Genomic DNA, 10,548 nt, shown 5'->3' with positions numbered 1-10,548 from the left:
GAACCTGGCATTTTAGAGGGTTGACCGCAGGAGGTCTGGAGGCTTCCTTTGAAGAAGCAGTGCTAGGGAGGAGATCCAAAGCAGGAGTAAGAGCTGATGGTTCCAATTCTAGTCGCACAGCAATCCAATAGAGCAGGTAGGCTTACCTCTTTAGAGGTGAAGACATTGAGATCTCAGCAAGGCAATAGGTAATTGCCCGAGGTTACTTCAGATTGAGCCAAGAATAGGGTCTTTTAAGTCCTTGGGCCGTTTGGTGGTTTTAAGAGAAGCAAGTGTCACAAGCAGCCCAGCGACACTGAAAAGCCTGTGGGGCTCAGGCAGATACCAAATTGAGTGAAGTAGGAAAGGGTAAACGATAGGGGATGGTAGGGACTGGAGGCCTCACTTTTTATGTAAGTGAAACAGCCTGTGTTAGGGCTAGCATCATGTTATGGTTTTTTTGGTTAAGCATTTTTAAGTAATTGGCAAGTACATTTATCTCTTCTACTAGAATGTTGCTCAGTGTTGCAGGTTTCTTTTCCACCATATATTCCAGGTGCTGAGAGCAGTGCCTCATATGTAGTTGGCATTCAACCTCAAAACCTCATCTACTGTCCATAGCATCTGAACAGTTCTTCCTGTGTGTGCAGTTTCACAGGCTTTGAAACACTTTTACTTTCATTTTTAAATTTTATCCACAAGATTCCGACAGCTCCTCATTTGCTTCTGACATGGCTGCTGCATGTAAAGATCCTAACCGTCTCCCACCCCAAAATATTTACCTGCCTTCCTTTTGTACTTCTCCACTCTCTTCATATTTTAGCTCCTCTCCATCCTGATATACTTGGCATCACATCTTGGTTCCCTCTGCTTATCTAGCTCATTTTATATTTAAAATTTTTTTTGGTTTTTACCTAGAACTTTAGGTATTGACCTTGGATCCATCATCACAAATGAGGCACCCCTCCTTCCACTCAGCCTCAGCGTTGCAACTCCAGGCTACCTCAGCTTCTTTTTGTCAGGGAGGTACATGAGAGGTTTCATTTCCTAGAAATTTTTCTCCTAAGACATCTTGCTCCAGAGAAAGTGATCACGCCCAGACATTTGCACTTCCTGTTCATCACGTGGACTTGAGCAAGACAAACTCTCAGATCTTCACAAGATAATTGTAACCGTGTCTCCTTTAGGCTGCTCTTGGAGTGAGGTGGTAGAGCCTGCTCTTCATTATCTCTTAGGTGCATGGTCATAAGATCTTCAGGAATCATTTTTTTGTGTGTGTGTGTACATGGCCTCTCAGTAGCACACATGCACATGCACATATATGTATATTTTAATGGAAATTTTCAAACATAATGTAGGATTTTCATGTTCTTATCTTCTAGCTTTAATAATTAGCAACTCATGGCCAATCTTGTCTTCTCTATATGTCTACCTACTCTCCTTATCCTGGATTATTTTGAAGCAAGTCCCAGACATCATATTACTTTATTTGTAACAGAATCTATTGCTAAAAGACAGGAACTCCCATTTAAAATACAACTTCAATATAATCATAAACCCTTCCTAAAAAAGCATAAAAAATTCCTCAGTATCTTTTTCTTTCACAGCTTATTTGTTTGAAAGGTAGTTTGCAAAGGCAAAAAGGATCATAGATGCTGGCAGGTAAAAAGAACAAATTTTCTCCATATTTTCTAGGTAGGTGTTTACAGTTACTTCAGCATGAAAATGTTGGTGCCTTGGGAACAGAAAAGCAGGTTGTCGAAAAAGGTGAACAAATATAGGCTAATAAATGAAGGAGATCATGCTTCTTGGAGACATATTGGAGGAGTGGTTATTTTTTTAAGACCCCATCCTCTGATCTAACCCATTCCCAGGGGTGCTCTCTTCCCATGATCCCCGGGGAACAGTCAAACCCGTCTTTCCTAGGTAATACATCTGCTATACAGCTGTCATTTTATAAGCAGCCTTAAGTGTGATCTTTTGATTCCACATGTAAGTGAAAGCATATAGTATTTATCTGCCTGACATTTCACTTAGCATAGTACACTCTAGGTGCCAGGTGAGTACTTGAAATATTAGGGTGATCACTTCGTAATGTATGTAATTGTCTAACCACTATGCTATACACCTAAAATTAATACAAAATAATGCCAAATGTAAACTGCAATTAAAAATAAAATTAAACATTTTTACCATACAAATAGCATTTATGTTTGTTTAATATTAGGAAAATATCTAGCAAAATAAAAAAGGCAATTTTTGCACAGCATTCCTCTGTCCATGGTGCTGACCTACCAGCCCTTAGGCTGGCAACCAGAAGATGGGATTGAAAGTAGGGCTACCATAAAAGTGAATATTAAATATACATTAAATAGTCCCAGAAGTGCTGTCTGTGCCTGTACTAAGATAAAAAGCTCCTGCTGGGGATTTCCTAGTAATGCCAGTTACCTCTTTCTTCTTTCATATCCTGCAAATCCAGTCTATATTTTTAAAAATTGAAAAGGAAGTTAAAGGTTGAATATGTGTGTATTTGTGTGTCTATTTTGGACTTAAGTATAAATATTTTCAAATGTTATACCTTAAGCTATAATTAATTGAAATAAATTTCCATTTCACAAATTAAAAATTGCCTCTCCCACTGGCTCACTAAAGGTGGTCAGAGAGCTGACAGAATAACAACCATTAAAATGTTCCAGTTCCTCTTACACCATTGAGCAACAGTAAAATATTCTCAACTTCATGCATATAGCTATCAGTCAACAATTTTTGCTCCATATACCTGAGGCACCATGCTAGGCACTAGTGGATAATACATAAAACATAACTCTTTTATGCAAAGTATTGACAGTAAAATGGGGGAAATCAGTCAGATAATTGTCATCTATATAATAAAAGCCTAGGTGGTGTCACAAAATGGCCACTGGAGATGGCTGCCCTCATATAAGATGGCCACCACAAGATGGCCAGCAGGGGAGGGCAGTTGTGGGCAAACAGGCAACCAGGGAATGGCAGTTGGGGGCGATCAGGCCATCAGGGGATGGCAGTTGGGGGCGATCATGCTGGCAGGTTAGGGCAGTTGGGGGCGATCAGGCTGGCAGGGGAGGCCAGTTGTGGGGGGACCAGGCCTGCATGGAGGTCAGTTAGGGGCAACCAGGCTGGCAGGGGAGGGCAGTTGGGGGCCATCAGGCTGGCAGGAAAGGGCAGTTGGGAGTGATATCAGGCCTGCCAAGGAGAGGCAGTTGGGGACGACCAGGCTGGCAGGGGAGCAGTTAGGTGTCAATCAGGCTAGCAGGGGAGCAGTTAGCGATAATCAGGCAGGCAAGCAGTTAGAAGCCAGCAGTCCTGAACTGTGAGAGGGATGTCCTGGATTGTGAGGGATTGAACATCCCTCAAGGGTTCCCAGATTGGAGAGTGTGCAGGCCAGGCTGAGGGACACTCCTCCCCTCCCCTATGCACGAATTTCATGCACTGGGCCTCTAGTGTTAGAATAAATGTGTAGCGCTATGTATGAAGGCCTGTGATAGTACAGGGTAATAGCAATGGCTACCAGGAAAAACCCCATACAGGGAAACTGGAAGGATGTTTAGCAGGAGGGGAAAAAGGTATTCCAAGGGGAGGTAGCATCATGAACATGAGTGGTACTTATGAACTTAGTAGGGGTGGGGAGGAAGGATATAAAATAAGTAAGAGGTAAAGTTTCATCAGGGAAATGTTTCTCTAATCTTGCTGCTTGAGCTGGAAGCTAAAGGATGAGAAGGAACATGCAGGTGCAGGGTCTGTGGAAGACATTCCTGGAGGGGGAAATAGAAGTGGGAACCTATAAACTGAAGTGTTCTATAAACTGCGAGGAGACCAGTGTGGCTGAGGCATCATGAGCAAGTGGAGGAATGGGACCAAAGTCAGTCACAGACCTTGTTGGAAGAGCTGGGCAGGCTGTGGTAAGGAGCATGTAATTGATTAAAACAAAAAACAAAAAACATGGCATTTTAGCTCTGGCTGGGTGGCTCAGTTGATTGGAGCATCATCCTGCACACCAAAGGGTTGGTTGCAGGTTTGATCCCCAGTTGGGGCCTGTATGGGAAGCAACCAATCAATGTTTTTCTCTCACAATTCAGGGGTCTTCAAACTACGGCCCGCAGGCCACATGCGGCCCGCAGAGGAGTCTGATCCGGCCCGCCAGGTTTTTTGGGCAGTGAGCGCAGCCTAGGTGTTACAGTAGGAATTAGTAGTTCATATAGTCTGGCCCTCCAGCTCTCTGAGGGACCATGATCTGGCCCCCACTTTAAAAAGTTTGAGGACCCCTGTCTCACATAGATGTTTCTCTAAAAAATCAGTAAAAATATATCATCGGACAGGGATTTTTATTTTTATTTTTTTAAAAATATTTTATTTTATTTATTTTATTTTTAAAAAATATATTTTATTGATTTTTTTGCCCCCTCCCTCCCTCCGACACCTACCCTCCCTCCCCAGAGTTTTATGTCCATTGGTTGTACTTATATGCATGTATGCAAGTCCTTCAGTTGATCTATTATCTCCCCCAGATCTTCCTCCCCTCCCCACTGTAATTTGACAGTCTGCCTGTTGCTTTACTTTCTCTATATCTGTCTCTTGGTTCATCAGTTTATAATGTTCTTTATCATCCACAAATGAGTGAGGTCATGTGGTGTTTCTCTTTCATTGATTGGCTTATTTCACTCAGCATAATGTTCTCCAATTCCATCCAGGTTGCTGCAAATGATGAGAATTCCTTCTTTTCTATGGCAGCATAGTATACCATTGTGTAGATGTACCACAGTTTTTTGATCCAATCATCTGCTGATGGGCACCTAGGCTGTTTCCAAATTCTGGCTATTGTAGATTGTGCTGCTATGAACATAGGGGTGCATATATCCTTTCTGATTGGTGTTTCTAGTTTCTTGGGATATATTCCTAGAAGTGGGATTACTGGGTCAAATGGGAGTTCCATTTTCAGTTTTTTGAGGAAACTCCACACTGTTCTCCACAGTGGGTGCACCAGTCTGCATTCCCACCAGCAGTGCACGAGGGTTCCTTTTTCTCCGCAACCTCGCCAACACTTGTCGTTTGTTGATTTGTTGATGTTGGCCATTCTGACAGGTGTGAGATGGTACCGCATTGTTGTTTTGATTTGCACCTCTTGGACAATTAGTGACTTTGAGCATGTTTTCATGTGCCTTTTGGCCTTCCTTCTGTCTTCTTTTGAAAATATTCTATTTAGGTCCATTGCCCATTTTTTTAATTGGATCATTCATCTTCCTTTTATTTATTAGTATAAGCTGTCTGTAAATGTTGGAGATTAAACCTTTATCAGTGGTATTATTTGCAAATATGTTCTCCCACACCGTGGGCTTTCTTGTTGTTTTGTTGATGGTTTCTTTTGCTGTAAAAAAGCTTTTTATTTTGATGTAGTCCCATTTGTTTATTTTCTCTTTAGCTTCCATTGCCCTAGGGGCAGTATCAGTGAAGAAGTTCTTTTGGCATACGTCTGAGATTTTGCTGCCTGTGGATGCTTCTAGTATTTTTATGGTTTCCCGTCTGATGTTTAAGCGGACAGGGATTTTTTTAAAAAAATGGAATTTTAGGATTTTAAGCTGAGTGACATGGTCTGATGCATACTTTAACACAATAACACTGGATGATTGATAGTGGATTGAAAGAGGGTAAGAGGGACCAGGTGTGAGCCTTTGGATTTAGTTCTGGCAAAAGGCGATGACCTGGACTTGGGTGTGACAGTAGAGGTGAAGGTAAATGAGTGTGTTTTATATATTTTGAATGCCAAACAGTCAAGACGTATAATGGAGCAAAAGGGATTGAGGATGACCCTTTCATTTTCAATTTGAGCAACTGGGTTGGTGGTACTACAGTTTTTGATATGGGGAGGAGAACTGGTTTGTTGGAGTGGAGTTGTGGTTGGGAAAATCATGCATTCTGTTTGAATGCAATAATTTTGAGATCTCTATTACATATGTAAGTGTCAAATAGACAGTTGGCTATTCCTCCAGGCAAAGGTCAGTAGTGGAGATAAAATCAGGGTCATCAGCATATATTTAAAGCCATCAGACTTGATGAAAACATGGAGAAAGAATATCAATATAGAAGGAAAGAAGGTAGACCCTTCTTTCCAATATAGAAGGAAAGAAGGTAGACCCAATATAGAAGGAAAGAAGGTAGAGCACCCCATCATTTAGCAGATAATTGAGGAAGGGGATTGTTACAGTTGAATTGTGCTCCCCTCAAACCCTTATGTTGAAGTCCTAACCCCCCAGTACCTGAGAATGTGTCTTTGTTTGTAAATAAGGTCATTGTAGCTGTAATTAGTTAAGATGTGGTCATACTGGAGTAGGGTGAGGCCCTAATTTATTATAAATGGCGTCTTTATAAGAAGGGTAAATTTGGAAATAGACATACACCAAGGAAAAACATCATGTGAAGCTTGAAGTTAAGCTGCCACAAACCAAAGAAACTACCAAAACTAGGAGGGAGGCCTGGAACAGCCCCTTCCCTAGAGACTACAGAGTCTGAAATCTCTAGGTCATTTCTAGGAATATGAACCTGGAGCAGAGGTAGGCACATGCATTTGTTTCGACAGCTCAACTCAATCCTCTGACACATTCCTTTTATTGCGGATTAATATTGATTCCACTATCATGCCATGTTTGTGGTCTAATCAGAATTCACTGGGAAATCTCCTTTGACATTTTTCTGAATGATGCTATTTGAATCAATACCACTAGTGGTAATTCCCAATATATGTAGCCTTTATTTATTGACCTAACAAATACTTTGTTAACCATTTACTATTTATATATCATAGTAGGTGATACAGAAAAATACAGTGAGGGTCTGTATTCATATTGGATTTATGATCTACTTGCAAAAAAGAGGCACACACATGAAGGATGTGAACTAGGGTAGGAAGGAAACAGTGTGAAGTCTTTGTTGACTCAGGCAATTTCAGTTGCAAGCGAAGACTGTATCAACTTTTAAAAAATGTTATCTGATGTATTCTATTGTATAGAACAGTGCCTGGCACACAGTAGGTCTTTAATAAGTATTTGTTGAATGAATGAATGAATGAATGAATGAAGGGAATGTATTGTCTCATAACCAAAATACCCAGGGAAAGTTTAGGTTCATGCATAGTTGTGTAAAGTGATCCAGACCATGTCCTCAGGCATCTGATTTTTTTGCTTTGCTTTCTTCTGAACTAGCCTTAGTTTGTGGCTGTTGATCTTTTGAAAGAGAGTACCCTCTCCTCATCTTTTTTAATAGTTTCAGCAGAAGTCCTGGGCCTGACTCTCACAGGGTTGACTTAGGTCATGTGCTTATTCCTTAACTAATTATTATGACCAGGTGATGAAATACCTGATTAGTCAGACCTACTTCATATGTTCATCCCTGGAGCTGAGCCTTCTGAGACACATGGACTGAGAGCTTAAAAGAGCATTTTTTTTTTTTTTTTTTGTCCCAGAGAAAAATTGGATAAACGTTACTCCCAAAAAGAAGGAGTAAAGGAGGCTACAGCGGTAGAACCAGTGGATGTTTGCTCTCCTACAAGACCCTACTAGAAGAGGTGTCATAACACAGCTCACAATTTCACGTGATTGTATTAGATAATGAGAGCTGTCAGTTAAGAAGGTTTGGGAGTGGTTAAAGCAAACTTGATGGAGAACAGTGAGATTGAGTTAAGAATGAGGAATGAGCAAGAATTGAGTTGATAAAGGAAGGAATCCTAGAGGGGAGTGGAAAGAGTACACTTAGTGGAGCAGAGTGACCTGGTGGGTAATTGATGAAAGAGAGGAAGACTGGCAATACAGACTGTAAAGATGTCTGTGACAAGATGCCCTGGGCTACTCTGGCAAAATTTGCTTGAGCCAGCCTGTAGCCTAATCCCACCCTCATCTCTGAATCATGGGTAATCCTTCTGGGTGCTATAAGTAGCTTTTGCCTCTGGAGGTCTGAGAACACCTGTTACTGACCCCAGTGCCTGATTTGTGGTGCTGCTTTCCATCCGAATTGTTATCAAAGGCTGATGTCCATTTATGTCCTCCTGTGACCAACCCAGCTTGCTCCCTGTTAATTGACTGTCAAATATTTTTGGCCTAGGGCAAGAAAAGTGTGCTGCTGACCTTCCTGCATTTCCAGAGTAAACCCACGGAAGGGCTTACTCCAACACTGCAGAACAGAAGAAACCCCCTCCAAATCAGCCAGTGAAGTGCAGCTCGTGAGGAAATCAAAGCTCCTTTGGTACAAGCCATGCGCTACTAGGGCCCCCCACTTTGCTTCTGTAAGTCCATGGAGAGAACCAGAACTCCCCCTGGTGTATTTACCAACCAACCGTGCACACTTGGGAGTTCCCTGGAGGAAGGGAGTCTAGGTTGTTGCTTATAGAACAGCCATATGTATTCAGTGTCTATTATGAGCCAGGTTCAGTTTTAACTAGTACATACACTGAGTGGCCAGATGATTATTATCTCTGAATGCATAATAATCTGGCCAATCAGTGTATATACTATATAATAAAAGGCTAATATGCAAATTGTCCCCTCAACCAGGAGTTCGACCAGCAGGCAGGCCAGCCAACTGCCCATGTCCTCTCCCCCTGGCCACGCTGGCTGGACCCCACCCATGCACGAATTCATGCACTGGGCCTCTAATACACACACACACACACACACACACACACACACACACACACACACACAGTGGCTAGGTTATGATAATGATCTGGCCACTCAGTGTATATATTAATGAACTTCCTTCTCATGCCAGCATTGGGAGGTAGGTGTCATTATTATCCTCATGTACCAATAAGGAGACAGGCATAGAGACATTAAGTAACATGCTCAAGATGTTCTAGCTATGGAGTGGAGGCTGCTAGATTCAAATCCTTATGATCTGAATTCAGAGACTGTGCCCTTCACCATCACTTTGTGCTGTATAGAACTCTGGTAATTTAACCCCAGGGACCGGAAAGGCAAATAAGCTTAATTCATTGTACACAGGACTTTAATGCTCCTCATAGTGGTTAGGAAGAGATTCAGAGTCCAAAGGCTGCTTTCTGTTCTGTGTGCATGACCTTTCAATTGGGCTGAATTTGCCTTTCAAAGATAGCTGTCTCCATTGTCTTAATTTTCGTCCCTCCATCCTTTTCTGACAAGATCTCCTGATTTCTTGTGCACCTGCTCCCTTTGTCTGTCATGATAAGAGCCATTTCCCCCCAAAATTCTCACATTTTTTAGAGTAGGATACCTAAAGACCAGTAAATTCCTATGGCTAATATTGGTCAACTTTCGTAGGATAACTTTGAGGCATTATCACTCTTCATGTCAGGGTGAAGTTGAGGATGAGGGACAAGGGAAACAAAGGGGACAGAGGACCCTTTGCTCCACTAGTGGGGGATAGGATAGGGAGTGGGATAATGTGACTAAATACCTTCAAGACCAGAACTGGCTGGAATATAGTAGTTCCCTTTTATATATTGTTTCTCTATCTGTGGTTTCAGTTACCCATGTCCAATTGTGGCCTGGAAATATTAAGTGGAATATTTCAGAAATAAATAATTCATAAAATTTAAATTGATTGTCATTTTTAGTACCATGAGAAAATCTTGTACCGTCCCACTCTATCCTTCTCAGGACATGAATCATCCCTTGGTCCACATGTCCTTGTTGCATGGGCTCCCCACTTGTTAGTCACTTAGTAGCTGTCTAAGTTTTCATATCAACTTGCAGTATTTCAGTGTTGTGTTCATAATCCTTATTTTACTAACTAGAGGCCTGGTGCACACAATTCGTGCATTGGGGGTCTCCTCAGCCCAGCCTGTACCCTCACCAATCCAGGACCTCTTGGAGGATGTCTGACTGCTAGTTTAGTTGGACATCCCTTTCACAATCTGGGACTGCTGGCTCCTAACTGCTCACCTGCCTTCCTGCCTGATTGCCCCTAACAGCACCTCTGCCTGCTGGCCTGACCACCCCTAACTTCCCCACCTGCCCCCCCCCCCAGCCTGGTCACTCCTAACACCCCTTCCACCCTGCCCTCCCCCCCCCCGCCCCCGCCAACCTGGCCATCCCTTACTGCCCCGCCTGTTGGCCTGGTTGTCCCCAATTCTCCCCCTCTGCTTGCCTTGTTGCCCCCAACTGCCCCATTGCTGGCTTGGTCACCCCCAATTCCCCCCCCCCCCCACTGGCCTGGTTGCCCCCAACTGTCCCCTGTTGGCCTGGTAACTCCACAATTGCCCCCCTGCCAGCCTAGTTGCTCCCAACTGCGGCCCCCCCCCACCCCCCCCACTGACCTGGTCACCCCACACAGCCTGCTGTTCAGTCATTTGGTTGTCCCTCACTAACCCCCCTTGCCAGCCTGGTTGCCCCATGCAGCTTGTTGTTTGGTTGTCTGTCTGGTTGTTTCAGTTGTGATGGCCTCTGGCTTTTTATATATTAGGATAATGGCCACAAAGTGCAAGAATAGTGATGCTGGTGATTTGGATCTGCCATAGAGAAGCCCCATGTGCTCCCTAGAGAGAAAAGATGTGTGTGTAGGGAAAAC

This window comes from Pipistrellus hanaki (genome assembly GCF_964339955.1).
Source record: "Pipistrellus hanaki genome assembly, chromosome: 4".
NCBI lineage: Eukaryota > Metazoa > Chordata > Mammalia > Chiroptera > Vespertilionidae > Pipistrellus > Pipistrellus hanaki.
Note: the sequence above shows the minus strand (reverse complement) of the source record.